Below are 12848 nucleotides of genomic sequence, written 5' to 3'. Positions count from 1 at the left end.
ACTTTAAAGTAACTGTGATTAAAATGTACGATAAAGTACATCACAGGGAAGAGAATTTCACAGAAGAACTGGAATATATTTAAAATTACCAGCATAAATTCTAGAACTCTAAAATTTTGGATCACAGGTATACAGGTTGCAAGGTAACAATATTAAGAATTAAAGGAAAAGCTGTGATGAGGAAAAGAGAGTGAAGGACTGACAGAACAGAGAAGAGTCTTTGGAACACAGCCATGGGAAAAGAAAAGATCTAAGCACAGACTTTCCGGGTCTCACACCCACATTCCTCACACCACAGGGAGGAGATAGCAGAGCCGCCAGAGCAGCAGCGTGCCAATGCCTGCTGGGGAAAGGGGGGGAGTTCAGGGAAATGCTCAGTTTTTTAAATCCTAGGAATAGAGAGCAGAGTTTGACAAAAACATCTTGTTGCACATGGAGAACAGTTAACTAAACAGCCCCAAACCAAGCTCCTCAGATTATGACGGGGTCCAGGAAGAGGATGTGAACAATTCCAACCCTAACACCCAAAAGGAACTGACCTTCTGAACAAATAATCTGACACAGGCAAAGAAAGATCTCTGTTTCAGAAGCATTCAGTTCTTCTTCAACTCATTCAGTGTTTGTTTGAAAGTCATGTTTTTAATTTCAGAGAATCTCTTTGAGCTATACTTGAATCTCCTTACTGCTTTTATTATTTATTTTTGTTGGTTGAAATTATCACCAGATTGGTGGTCCTGGAATACTGGAGCCTGTCTTAGTTGTTCTTCCCCTCCACGGATACTTGATCATTTGGGTTGGTTTTTATTTCCCTTGGTGCTGCTCGGAGGGACTCAGTTGACCTGTATACCCAGACTGCCGCTGTTTCATGCAGGCAATGTCCAAGAGGAAACTTAACTTTTCTATTCAATGCTTTTCTCTTGCACTCTCATGGTTAGCAAAGCCTCATTCTTCACTTCTTAAGAATCCAAACAGCCTGGGCATGTTTCCAACAGCTTATATACATTACAGATCCCAGACATGAACATTTGTGGCTTTCTTGCTCAGGGTGAACCTACTATTGTCTCCAAGATCTCGCTCATTTGAACCATGAAGAAACAACCTACAGCTCCCACAACTGGGTTTTGGAACTGATGAACCATTATTGTCATCATTGTTCTTGTTTTTTTGTTTGTTTGTTTTTGTTTTTGTTCTACAATAAACTCAGTTTAAACCACAGATGCATTATTTTGATGGCTCTGTCTTTTTAAATGTATACTCCAAAATACACAATTAACAAAGAAGTTATCATTGAGTTTTTACTACTACACTTACTGCTGATGGCATTTGCAGAGTCAATCTGCAAAATAAACTACTTGAACTATGAATATGGAACGATTGCCTCAAAGATTCTGTTGGATTCTATGAGCCTCCATCACTACAACATGCCACGTAATAAAACAATTCTTTCACAGCTTTTCATTGTTGGAACGAGCACACAAAGTTTCCTCTGATATTGTGCCATGACATTATAAGAGCTTGGTGTCATGTTATTATGAGCAGAAACTATGGGTCACAAGCCAGGAGAAATTTATTTAAATGTTCTGGATTATTTAAATGAAAGCATAAAATTAAAACTTCTTATGGAACTTGTTTATCTTTGGGGATACATGTTGGGGTCTGAGTTTGAGAAACTTCCATAAAAATTGCCCCCAAATGGTCTCTATCTAGCCTCGAGTCTCAGAGCCTACACTCCAAAGCCTTACTAAGGTCACAGTAAATTGTCTGCTTTCTTTAGAAGAAGCATTAATTGTTCATGTACTCGTGTGCCAAGCTACCAGATCCAGTTCTGTTTTTAGATGTTTATGCTTAAATTCATGGGAATTCTTCCATTATCAGCATTTTTCCTGGAAAAGAAGTTGAATTGATATGCTAACTCCTAATTTCATTTCATTTCATGGTATCTTAAAAATATGAATTACCCAGGTCCTGTGTAAACCTTTGTGCCAGCCTTTCATAAGGCCTCTAGATGTCAATTTTTGGAAGATCTACAATTTCTTTGTCCCTTGTGATTGAGTTTTCTCCCATCCCTCCTGTCTCCTCTCTGTTGACTGATAGTTCAAACCCTGGGAAACCGCACTGGAAAGTCAAAGGGCAGGAGTGATTCTTGATTTATTTGTTGTTTGCAAAGAATATTTCACTTTTAATCTCATTACAAATGGTACATAAATAGATCCTGATTTTCTTAGTTTCACTGTAGCTAATATGTGGTATTTGCTTCTATCCATTGAGAAGCAGCTCGATTTTTCTTTTGAATCCAAAATCTGTATTAACTTTAGTTCATTTATATTTCCTGGTATTCAAGATAGATTTGGGTTTATATCTACCATGTTGTTTTTATTGGCCCCACCAGTTTTAATTTTTCTTTGTTCCTTCTTTTGAATTTGCTAAATATATTGTCATTTCTCTTTTACTATTTACATATCCTTTCATTATTATTTAGACATTACTCCGGAGATGATAACACGCTTTCTTTACCCACCATTGTATAGTGTACATTAATACTTTTACCACTCTCTAGGTAAAGATAGCACCTTAAACTATTTCAACTCCAGGCATCATCACAGCTCACAGCAACTTCACATTCCTTTCAAGCAATCACTTCCATTCAAGCAATCCTCCTGCATCAGCCTCCCAAGTAGCTAGGACAATAGCACCACCACCACACACGCCTAATTTTTCTATTTTAGTAGAGATGGAATCTTGCTCTTATTCAGGCAAGTTCATTCAGGAGTCATGAACTCCTGAGCTCATGGGATCCTCCTACCTCAGCCTTCCAGAGTGCTGGGGTTATATGCGTGAACCCTGGTGCCCTGCCAGATTGATATATTTTTAAACTACACAAGATGTTATTGTTATGATTGTAACAAGTATTCATTAGATTTACTCTTTCTTCCCTGCTTCACCATTTTTCCCTCTGTGAAGATTTTCATCGTGCCTGAAGATTTCCCTTTAGTATTTATTGCAGTGTGAATCTTCTGGTATTTAATTGTCTTAGCTATTATTATTATTATTATTATTATTTTGAGACAGAGTCTCACTCTATCACCCTTGGTAGAATGCCATGCGTCATTATAGCTCACAGCAACCTCAAATTCTCGGGCACAAGAGATCCTCTTGCTTTAGCCTCCCAAGTAGCTGGGACTACAGGTGCCAGCCACCATGCCTGGCTAACTCTTAGCTTTGATTTGTTGGGAAACGTCCTTGCTTTTTCTCTGATTTGAGGAATATGGGTATAGAATTCCAGGTTGGCATCAAGGGTATTTCTGAAACCACTGTCCCTGTTCCTTTCACAAAACTTGGCACTCTGGCGCAGACTTCCTTCCAGCATACTGCTGCTAGGTTGCTCCTCTGCCCCCCGCCCCGTGGGCGGGACACAGGTGCAAGACCCAGGAATACCTCGCTTCAGAGTCTCTGGCTTTCCCATGCCTGCACTCCAAAGCCCTCTTCCCGTGCTCTGTTGCCTGCTTCACCTCCTTTTCCACTAATCTTCAACATGAATGACTTGCAACCCACATACACATTATTCAACATTTTCCAATTATAGGAAAGATACTAGAAGTAAATGGGTATGTACTTAACTTTTGTGTAAAGAAAATTGAAGCTGAGAAGAGTTTGCTATACATTAAACTCAATGACTGCATGACTACTAAGCAATCTGACTTCCCATCTGATTAATAATTTGATTAGTTAGGGAAAGAAATGCCAGCTGGCTACTAGAACAAACTGCAGAATCTCAGAAACTAGAGATTCTGAGTTTATACTGATTTTCTTTGTCAGTCCTTAAAAGTATTCTTTATACTGATTTTTCTTTGTCAGTCCTTAAAATATAAACAGTTTTTGACCCACTTTAAAAAGCCTTGTTCTGCCCCCTGCCACTCAAGCTTCTAATTTCTTTGTTTCTCTCCCTCCCTCTCTTTCTTTCTTTTTTCCCTTTTCTTTTTTAGACCAAGTCTCCCTCAGTCTCCCTGGGTAGAGTACAGTGGCATCAGCCTAGCTCACAGCAACCTCAAACTCCTGGGCTCAAGCAATCCTGCCTTTGGAGTAGATGGGACTACAGGTACCCACCATCAAGCCCTGCTAATTTTTTCTATTTTTAGTAGAGACGGGGTCTGGATCTCGCTCAGGCTGGCCTTGAACTCCTGAGCTCAGGCAATCCACCCACCTCAGCCTCTCGGAGTGCTGAGATTAGAGGCATGAGCCACTGCACCCAGTCTAATTTCTGTTTCTTTCACACCCAAAATTACATTGCTACTGCCAGTGACTCAGGGCCCATGCCACCCTTCATCTGCAATCTGATAATTCCCCTCCTCTGTGCTCTTAAAGGTCATCAGCAACTTCCTACTGGCCAAACTCAATTATCTTTTCTAAGTCCTTGCTTTTCTGGATCACTCTGCACAATCTGAACCATTACAGCGGCGGAGGCTGCTACTTGAGCACCAGAGATCCCAGCCCCGCTTTCTTCCTTTTCAACACAACTCCAATTTACTCCAGGTGGTGGTGCGGAATGAAAGGGTAACATTTCCCAGCCTCTCTCATGGCAGAGACAGCCTTAGGAATGTAAGCTCACATGCCGTTTTCATTAGGTGAATGCCAGCTGCTCTAAACAATAAATTCCAGCATAATGCAACAGTATTTTTTCCTCACATATGTCTACAATTTATAATCCTGGTCAGCTGTAAACATTCAACATGGTCATTCTGGGATCCCAGTTCCTTCCATCTATCAGGTTATCCTTTTCTAGAAACTGAGAGTCCTCCTAGATTTAGCTGGCAGAGGGAGCAAGGACACGAGAACAGAATGTGGGAGGCTGGAACTCAGCTGCATGGTGATACGGAGCTGCAAGGGAGGTGGGGAGTGTGGCTTCCGTGACTGCCCAAAAGGAGGAATTCGAGTCAGTGGGCCCTGAGCCAGTCGCTGCCACACAGCTGAGCCATCCCACAAACACGCTCTGGCCCAGCCCATGAGCAGGATGCTTGGAGCGTCCAGAGTCTATGCTCCCTGGCTGGGTTTATTCTAGGCTGGAAAAGCTCACTTGATCAGTACCTTAAGCCAAGATCGGTGTTTCTTCTTCATTCTCTGCCATAGCAAGTTTATTACTCTTAACATTTTTCTCTGCTTATTGTTGTTAATTTGCTCTCTGCCATCAAAGGAACCATAACCAATCACAATCAGATGAATCAGACTTCACTGCTGCAAAAAGTGAACTTTGAGAAATAAATACTGAGATAAAGGAATAGGTTAGATAAACTGTCCCATGAAATTGTATTTTTAAAGAGAGATGAAACTACAAAATTTGAATGATGTAGGCTGTTGTCAACAATGTTTTTTTGTTTTTACCAAGTACAAAATAGAATACAGGTGAGGTTTGTGAGATGTACAGAGACATTTCACGCCACCCCTAAGATCCTCTCACAGCACACTGGTTGCAAATCCCTGAGCTAATGACTCAAGTCCTTTGTTTGTTTGTTTTCGTAGCTGCAGGTAAATTTGATTAAGGCAATGCTGAACACCAGGGTGTTTGGACAGGGTCTGCCAGACAGGAGCTTTCTGCTCCAGAATGAATGCTCTCTCAGCAGCGCCCCCATTCCCAGGAGGCCCACTTCTCAGACCCAAAGTTCAAGTCCGTTAGCTATAAAGACTGATAGTTAGGTGTAGAAAGGAAGTGGGATATAACTACATCTGTGATTTTTAGGAAGTAAAAAAAATTTTTTGAAACCATCCATAAAAAATATTTTATCCAGAAACTTCTCTCTAGTGACCAATTAGGGAGAGGCTCAGACAAGCTTCCTTCAAGCTTAGAGGGGATGAAGGATCAGGACTGGTGAGTTGGGTGATGTTCCAGTTTTTTGTTGTTGTTTTTTGTTGTTGTTTGCTTGGGTGTTTGTTTGCCCTGTTCCTGCTCCCTCAGTCCAGTTGCCACAATTTCTCCCTAGCAACTGGAAGAATCCCCCCTACTGAAAAGAGGTAGCTTAAAAGTAGGAAAAGCTTCTTATTGGTCTGCCCTCACAGCAAATGCAATGTCCCAGCACCGAGAGCCTCAGCTTCCCAAGTTGGCAGCTAAGAGGAACTGGGAGGAGGGGTTAGAAAAGGTTGGTTCAAAATAAGGACTGCTGCTCTGAGCCCCCCAGAGAGGGACGGAGCCCCCCAAGTCCTTTCCTTTCACCCTGCTGCTTTTCTTCTGGGGCTCTCTCAGTGATTTCAGGGGTAAAAAGACTCACAATCCACATGATGGGTGCGGTCGAGGGCCTCTCAGGCCTTGGCAACCTTCTCTGGGTCAGAACACCGCTGGACAGGTCCTGGAAGGAGCGGATGCCAGAGAAGGTGGCTTGGTGGTCTTCCATCTGGTGACGAGCTGCTGTGCCTTGTCCTTCACATTTGGTGGGCAGACCCCAGATGCTGGACCCAAGGGAGATACAGGTGGGACATGATCCTTTTGATCAGAAGTAGACTGACAGAGGTCACAGCATCTCACTGCCCAGATCAGCAGCTCTCTTATTAGTTTAATTTGTTCCACAGACTCTAAGTCAAAGTTCTCCCCAGCATTCTCTCACCATGTCCATAGCCTCAGGTGAAGTTCAGTCTTCCCCTGATCAAAGGGATTTTCAACCAGGGTGCTGTGAGAGGAGCTTAGGTGCGGTGTGAAATATTTAAAGATCATTGATTATTTTCAAAAGAAGCTCAAAGCACAGTCAGTAAAGTTTTTCTTTCAGTCTTTTTTTTTATTATTTTTGAGCAACATGTGCCCCAGAAGTGTAACCATAGGTTCAAATATGCCATGAGATGAAAAAGGTTAAAAACCACTGGTCCAGATTATCGTCCTCCTGCTCAGATGACTCTCTAGCAGGGAGAGATTTATCTATATTTAAGTCCAGATTGGCCAAGAAACAATTGTACCTGGCGATTTTTCCCCTCTCTCCAGTCTTATTAACAGTAATGATAATACTTCATTCCTAAAGTTGAACATTTCCGACTCTTTCTGTTATTTATTCTCAAAGCTTTCCACTTTTTTTAGAAAAGTGTTGTTTTAAATTGTCTTATGTAAATTAGCACCAATTGATGTCACAGATAGAGAAAAATGATCAATTTTATAATAATTTTGAGACCCAGACTTGTATGTACTTGCATATAATTTGTGTTTATTTAACCTCATCTCTCTGCCTGGTAGTTGCTTCTTAGAATAAGAGACCAAAATTATTTAAGAAAAATAAAGGCTTTCAGGACAGGAACAAATGGTAGAAGGTATCGTGGCTATTCCTTTATTCAGTGAACATTCTCTGGGAATCCACTGCATGCCTGGCAGTGTGTGCTGAGGCCCAGGGGCGCAGCCCTCCACAGACTCACACCCCACGTGCCCACAGACACCACCACCCTCCACCGTAAGCTCCTGGGCATGCACACAGCCCAAGACAGTGGGAGACCTAGGACTGCAATGAGGTGAGGAGCTCAGGGAAGAATCTGAAGAAGCCTGCTGAGTGATCAGAGAGATGAACTGAGAATTCAAGATTATGCTGAGGAAAGCGAAATCAAAAACAATGTGTGTCAAAAAAAATAATCTTGAAATGCTGCAATCTGGGAGCCGTCACCCCACTTTCCTGGCTCACCTCAGAAGTGTTCAGGGAGGCCCCTTGAAGCCTGAGTAGGTATGCTGGAGCTTAAGGGCCCCTGGCCTCCAGGTCTCAGCTGAGCTGTCCACTTGCACTTCCCCCAGTACTGGGCTGGTGATGAGGCCGCCCAGACCCCTTCAGGACTGCGCCCAAGCCTCTGTGCCTTCCCAGGGCAGCCTGCCCCACTTAAGGACACAAAGACCGGGACTGTGCCCTCTACTCGGGATGACTCAGAGGGTCCCTTTTGGGGGCTAAACTTCCAGTTCCTTTTATTGGAACTATCACAACTCAGTTTCTCTCTCTACCCAATCCTGCTTCTGTTCCTTCCCTCTCATGGGTGTTAATCCCAAAAGCACTCGTAATAAATGGCCTACATATTCTCTCCTAACACCATCTCAGAGTCTGCCCAGGAAACCAAAGCAGCTGTACCTGCCAGCATCTTCCCTCTGAAGCACAAACTTCTAGGAAAGTTTAGCAGCCACTGAAACCCCACAAACTATACTCAAGTCAAAAATGGATTACTCCATAATCTATCCACTCTCAGGTCATCACCCAAAGGTATTTTAAAAAATTCATGCTGATCTTCAGAGATTAAGCTGCAACCATGATAAAATTGAAAGTTTGTTTTCTCCAAGTGCTGACCATATAGAGATCCTGATCCTAACCGAAAGGTGGACACAGACCAAACATTGGCCAAGGTCCCCAGTATGTCGGGAGGAGTTCATCTCGCAAGTGGGTTAGATGAAAGGGCGGAGAGCCCCAGAAAGCAAGAATCAGAATCAAACAAAATAAGATTTTATGAACCCCCCGCAAACATAAGCAAACATGTCAAAGTGGCATGGGTACAGACTTCCCAGGACATCATGCAACCGTGGAAACACAGGAAACTGACATGCTAGGTGACCCTGGGGGAGCTCTGCCCCCAGCTTCTGACCAGAGGAAATCGCAGCTCCCTCCTGGCTCTCTCGTTCTCTGTCTTATCCACTCTTCTCTTTCTCCAAAGTAGGGGCTTGGGGAATCAAAACAACCTGGGTGTCATTCTAGACTCCTCATATGCTAGTTGTATAAAGTTGAATAAGTTATTAACCTTTCGCTGAGTCTCATACCCTCATCCAAAAAATGAGAAATAAACAAAACTTCTGCAGTGCAGTTGGCAGGAATAACAACATCAATGATCACTTCACAGAGCCACGCAGAGCGCCACACAGCACTGAGCTTCACATTCTCGCCATGCACAGGAATTAACTGGGAGCTTCCAAACATGCTGAAGCCTGGAGGGCACCCCAGAGCATCTGATATAGTCAGTTTGGGGTGATGAAGCCTCAGAAATGTTAAAGCTCTCCAGGTGGTTCTAAAGTGCAGCCAAGGTTGAGAACTGTTGCTCTATGCAGATGAACTCACTGGAGCCACACAATTACCCTGTGAATGCAGCACAACTGCTCCCTCCCTCCAACTTCCCCCATTTTTACAGATACGGAAATTAAGGTGTAGAATTACTCAAGGGTAAAGAGTCAGTGGGGTATAGAGCTGTGATTTGAATCCACACAGTATGACTGCCGGGGACTCACACATCAAGTCACACTGCTGGGCTCCACCTGCTGAATGTGAAGAAACAAGATGGTTTCCAGCCTTCGAAGAGGCTCCTGGAGACTTCGCATCTTTTATGTTTACCTGGATGGAGCTGGAACATGTGCTTCTTAGTGAAGTATCTCAAGAACGGAAAGAAAAGTACCCAATGGACTCAATACTATTGTGAAACCAACATATAAACACCTACACATTCATGCAAATGATAAAACACAAATATAGTCCAGAAAGAAAGAGGAGAGGAGAAGAGGGCAGCGGGGAGGGTATTTGGTGGACCTCACCTAATGTGCACAATGCAAGGGTACACGTCACAACAACTAAGAGGATGTTAGAAATGTCTTACCACAAAAAATAAGTAAGATGATGGTTATGTTAATCAGTTTAAGCATTCCATGTTGTATACAGATTATACATTGTGCCCCATAAATGTATACAGTTATGATTTAATAAAAATTAAGTAAAAAATAAAAAAGAAGATGCTCCAAATTGGGGATCTAATTTTGTTCATCACTTTTTAGCTTCCCTCCCCCCCATTCTCTGCTCTTCACAATCCCCAGCCAAAAATATTACTAGGAGTTAAGTAGGAATGAGCAATGGATACGATTTAGAAACGTGGGCAAAATGGATCTAGAAAAAAATTATTTCTTCCTCCTCTTCTCCTTCCTAAAACCTGGGCATGAACATATACTTCTTTTACATCTAAAATAGTTTAAAATAATGTTTACCTGGATGGACTTGAAATACATTCTTCTTAGCAAAGTATCTCAAGTATTTTGGGGGGGGGGATATCCAATGTGCTCTCAATACTAATATGAAACCAATATACAAACAATTACACACCCACATGAATGATAAAACACAAATATAGTCTAGCAAGGGAGAGAGGAGAAGGGGGGGGGAGGGAGAAGGAGGAGGGAGAGCGATGGATGGGATGTCACCTAAGGTGCATAATGTCAGGGTGTTCAGCCCACCCCCTGGGAAAAGGGCTCAACTACAACTTGAACTTTGCTTTAGAATTGAAAACAATGTAACCTAAAAATTGTACCCTCCTATTAACTTGAACTAAAACCTATCTTTTAAAATAATTATTACAGATACCGAAAATATCTGAACCCGAGCAGTAATTTTTCTACCATCCCTTATCAAGTTTAAGCCAAGACTTTCATTTGCCATACATCAACTTCCAGGCCATGTCCATGAGCATATATTGGTTTTTTTTTTGTTTACATTATCATAATATAATTATATATTCAAATTAGTCTGTTCACATGATGTCATACATATTTTTCCAGAAGATTTGTCTTATAACTCAATTAAGTAGCCTGGTATAGCTCTATTAGATAATATAGGTAATTTTACCATTAATTAGGCCTGAAATATTTTCATGAAAAGTTTCCCCCTAAGGGGAAAAAAAAAAAACATTTAGCCTGGTTATTCTGAAAGCTAATATCCAAATCTGTAAGCTTGTAAAGTCACACGACAGGACGTTTGTTGTGTGCTCCTCGGTGCCCACCCACCCTACCCTGCTCCTGGCCCAAAGTAGGAGCTCAACAAATCCTTGATGCATGAACAAATGATACTTTTCTTGGCACTGCAATGAAGTTATAAAATCAGAGTTCTTTTAGGAGCAGGAACAGAAGACTCCAAAATTAAGCCTGAAGACAGGGCAGGGTGGACAGCAGCAAGGCGGGCAGGAAAGGCAACCGGAAACCCCATGGCCAAGACCAGCTACGTCGCCCAGGAGGAAATGTGTGGTTTCCTGAATTGTGCCCGTTCAAAGCCTTCAAACTTTGAATCATGACATATGTAAACCATGTCAGGGGCCCACAGCCAGCCTCTGCCACATTTGGGGGTTGTTCTTAAGAAGATATTTACATGATCGGGCTCCTCTCTCCCTACCACTATTTCCAGAGGGAATAAGAAGTTGGAGGCAGCTGTGGCAGGAAAAATGAGGCTGCCGAGAACTGCAGTGGCTACACTTCAGAAGAATGACCCGTGCACGGGAAGGGTTCTTTGGCTCGTATCCATTCAGCCTCCTCTGGACACTACAGGGGACTCCAGGAAACTGAACCCCCTGAAATCGATGTAAAGTGTGTGTGTGTGCACCTGCCTAAGGGGAGACATTCTCATGTCTTCTGATTGTAGGGCCTGCTCCTCCTTCCCCTCCATGAACTCAAGTGGGCCTCTTCTGAACCCATCTTTATTTGCTCAGAGCTGGCGCTGGGGATGAGAGGTGGGGCTGAGAGACAGAGAAGGTTCAAGGCAGGGGAACCTACCCGTGAAAAGCCTTCTTTTGAGCTAAGAGATGTGAAAGGCTTGGAGAGTGCCCAACATACAAGGTATAAAAGGACCCATAAATGTCAGTTCTTATTTTTATTACTGTACGCCAAACACTTCATGTTTTCTCAAACTCACAACAACCCTATGCAGTCAGCCTTCAGCCTAAGTCTCACATTCTATTTATGAAGAGACTGAGACTCAGAGAGGTTAAGTAACTAACCCAGGGTCACACAGCTTTGGTGGAGTTCATAACTATCTTAATTCCAAAGCATGGCTTCTTACCCTCCACCCCATGGCCTGAATTACTAGCCAGGCCTTCAGTCCCGAGGCAGCCTCTCTCATCTAAAGCCCAGGGGTCCTGCTTTTTCCCTGACTGTCCATTAGAACAGGCACAGAGCCAAAAAAATGAGCCTCTTCAAGCCAAGGCATAATCTACTTGCTTGCGTAATATGGCCTCAGTCATCCCACTCAAATTCCGGGCGCTGCAAGCCAAGGTATTGGATGTTAAAGAAAGAAACAAATCGCATTTATCACAGTTAACTCCCCCGCTTTATGATGCAGCCAAGTCAGAGGCCAGAAGGGAGAGCTGTTTTCTACTGGTCCCGGCTACAAGTGTGAGAAAGCAAGCCAAGGATACTCTTTTCTGGTTCCAAACATCCACGCTAAAAACTTCAACTAAACATGGGCTCCGCTAACCCCCTTCGGTCCTATGAGAGTCGCCGCAGTGGCAGAGGCTGAGCGCTTCCTACACGCCTGCGCTGGGCACCTGTCCTTTCCGAGCCTCAAAAGAGCCGACCACGCAAGTCCCTCAGGGTCCACGGCACTGAGCAGCAGAACCAGGCTGGATCCCAGGCCTGTCTGGTGACAGCAGCAGTGCGGTTAACCCTGCCCTTCCCACTTCCCACAAGTCTACACAGTCCCGAGTCGTGGTACTTTCTCGCTTCCCTGAAACCTGGCCGACCTCTTGGGAGGAGGAGCCGGGGAAGCAAGACAGATGGACTCTGTTGACAGGAGATCCGGGTTCGAGACCCAGCTCTGCCACTTACTGGCTCTGTCACCGCTCAGTTTCCCCACCTTTGTGATGAGCTGACTGTTACATCACGCCGTCTAGGAGAGAACGGCCTCGGGCTTACAGCGCTGGGCAATCGTGTTCCCTTCACCCCTGGATACCTGCTAAGTCAAGAACACGAGGTGGGGCCTCCCTGGGCCCCCCTTGGCTTACTCAGCGCTCTCGGCACCCACGGAGCAGCACTGCCACCCCTCGCGCCCGCCTCCGGTGACTGCCGCCCGGTCGCCTCCCATTCGCGGTTTCCTCGCCCCTCCGGGAGGACCGGTCCC

General features: G+C 43.9%; 1 non-coding gene across 1 annotated transcript; it reads right to left on the bottom strand.

Moving 5' to 3' along the window:
* Nucleotides 1-5919: 5919 nt before the first annotated feature.
* On the bottom strand, nucleotides 5920-6107 carry LOC111726149. The gene has a single exon (XR_002774000.1). It is a non-coding gene; the product is annotated as a small nucleolar RNA U85 (small nucleolar RNA).
* Between the last annotated feature and the right edge of the window lie 6741 nt (nucleotides 6108-12848).

Source organism: Otolemur garnettii, unplaced genomic scaffold (genome assembly GCF_000181295.1).
Source record: "Otolemur garnettii isolate 467f Iridium unplaced genomic scaffold, OtoGar3 scaffold00054, whole genome shotgun sequence".
NCBI classification, from domain to species: domain Eukaryota; kingdom Metazoa; phylum Chordata; class Mammalia; order Primates; family Galagidae; genus Otolemur; species Otolemur garnettii.
Note: the sequence above shows the minus strand (reverse complement) of the source record. Positions and strands in the feature narration are given on the sequence as shown.